The following is a 2,599-nucleotide window of genomic DNA, read 5'->3' on the forward strand; positions in this document are numbered from 1 at the left end:
GCTGCTTCTTAGTTTTCACCTAACTACATGGTGTTACTCACTCTGGACAGGAACAACGAGGATGGCTTGATACTCTAGCTTATTCTAGTTTGAACTCAACCTAGGGCTAGGCTTGCTCTAGTTTGATTATCGGAGTTTGCTTCTCCTAGATAATAAAATGGATTCTAGTTATGAGTTTTGATTCATGTTAGGCTAAGGACATTGCTAGCTCCTGATGCTTTCATCGATCTATTGTTTATAGGAATTTTCACCCTTTACTTTGAAACTAATAGGGTTATATGACCTGGCAATGCTTGGACTTTCGCTAGCTCAGAATGCCTTGCTGATATAGTGCTATTAAGCCTTCCTACTGTGAGCTTTGAAATACTATACCCTACGGTAGGTATAAATTGGGTCTTCTTGGATAATCTACTTTCTTATGATTTCTATTGAGTTGTGATACTTGGCTACTGATAATTTTTTATATTAGTGACTTGTTTTTTAGATAACATTTTAAAATATAAGTGGTTTTGGATATAAGGCATGTTGGAAGGAATGCCTGCTCGATGTTAACATACGGTTTCATTGACTCCAAAGGGAAAATGTATTCCTCATATGTAAGTACTAAGGGTCGCCGCGATCCAAAATCTTCACCAAACCATTCAATCAATAGGAGCGACGAACGGTGTGTACAAAGGGCAAGGATGTAGTCAACGCGAGCTGATGACTCGCACTTACTAGAAATTCCTCATTGAAGATCAATAATTGCAATGATCTATCCCCCATCACGATGAAATTTCAAAAGATCACCCAGACCTATCGGCCCAGATGGTAAACTCATTGAATTCATCAGTGTAGCACAAATGCAGCCCAGAACATCTAAGGGCATCATAGACCTGTTATTGCCTCAAACTTCCATGGCCTAGACGGTCATAGTCCCTCTAAAAAGTTGGCCACGAAGAGGATCCTTTGTGTAACTAGTTAGAAGGCTGTGGTCTCGTTCGTTAACGGAATTAACCAGACAAATCACTCCACCAACTAAGAACGACTATGCATCACCCCCCAGAGAATCAAGAAAGAGCTCTCAATCTGTCAATCCTTACTATGTCTGGACCTGGTAAGTTTCCCCGTGTTGAGTCAAATTAAGCCGTAGGCTCCACTCCTAGTGGTGCCCTTCCGTCAATGCCTTTAAGTTTGAGCCTTGCGACCATACTTCCCCCAAAACCCAAAAACTTTGATTTCTCAGCCAAGTGAGAGTACCATGGATTTTCTAATTTGTTATGCTAGTGTAGATGCTTGCCTTCTCCATGGACGTACACGCACGCACGCACACACACACACACACACACACACACACACACACACACACACACACACACACACACACACACACACACACACACACACACACACAATTAGTGAAGAAGAAGATACACACAGGGAGAGAGAGACTCTTCCTCACATTTTTTTCATTTATCCATATGATCTAATTCAAATTACAAAGGTCTAACCTTAAAAGGTCTTGGGATAGAGTCACACACGCGCTCTTCCCACCTCCCTAGACATTAGTTCACTCACTTCATACTAAAGTAATGTTCATGGCCTAGGAAGGTACACCCAAAATAGCTTTAATACCTGGCATAGTTCGATGGTAAAAATTGTAGAATTGTTTTATTATTGTCTATGCTTATTAATTTATTTATTTTTATGAAGACATTTAAAATATTTCATTTTTTTAGTTTTTTAATGTGTCTTTTTATTATATTGTTTTTTTTTCAAATGATAATGTGCAATATGCACCTTTCACCATATTATTTAAGGGAAACCTTTCCTAATAGCTAAATCATTTGTGATTATGGTCAGGTTCACAAGAGTCGACGCAAGATATTCGAAAACAAGCGTGCCTCCACTTTGGAGGCTTTCCATTGGCCCAAAAGGAAATTTCACTTCTTCATATCCACATAAAAATTGCCCCCCCCCTTCCCTTTTCTCCGACTCGGAAGACCAATTCTATCGCCCACTTGTTAGCACGAAACGTAAATCGATGTGATTGTATTAAATTAACAACTACGTGCTTAGTAGCACTACCACTACACTATAGCTCATTAAACGTCAAAATTTTGCAATAAATTTTATAGAGCAAGCTCCGTCCCTTGTGAACGAAGGGAGAGGTGGAAGAAAGAGTGCGAGGTTTTTATCGTCAGCTCTTGTAAACCCAACCTATTGAAAAGTGAGACTTCGAATGGACCAAATGATGATATGTAATTGTGATTAGGTAAGTAGACATTGTCATGTGGTTAGATTTTGTTTCTTGAAAGCATAATCTATGTGAAGCCATCAAACTAGTCTCACTAACCAAGTTATTATAATGTTTTTGAATGAGGTAATGTTTAAGGAGTGTACTATCAACAAGTGAGTAGCACATAAGATTGAAGGTTACATTGAACGATCCATTGCCTCTAACACAACATGTTCAACTTTAGCATGATCCTTTTTTATCCCTTTTGCAAAATGAGAAAGTGCATTTGTTTTTTGTTTGGACTAAATGCTATCATACTTAATGTAAGCCCTTTGGCGCATTAGATTGTACAAGCTGTTGTAGCTTAAATAGAGAATTCTG

The 2,599-nt window shown here is 38.7% G+C and overlaps 1 pseudogene; it reads right to left on the reverse strand.

The window, feature by feature from the left end:
- Positions 1-667: 667 nt before the first annotated feature.
- LOC147456488 (18S ribosomal RNA) lies at positions 668-1,197 on the reverse strand (annotated as a pseudogene; the record flags this gene model as incomplete).
- Between the last annotated feature and the right edge of the window lie 1,402 nt (positions 1,198-2,599).

Source organism: Adiantum capillus-veneris, chromosome 6, assembly GCF_014529385.1.
Source record: "Adiantum capillus-veneris isolate H3 chromosome 6, ASM1452938v2, whole genome shotgun sequence".
Lineage (NCBI taxonomy): Eukaryota > Viridiplantae > Streptophyta > Polypodiopsida > Polypodiales > Pteridaceae > Adiantum > Adiantum capillus-veneris.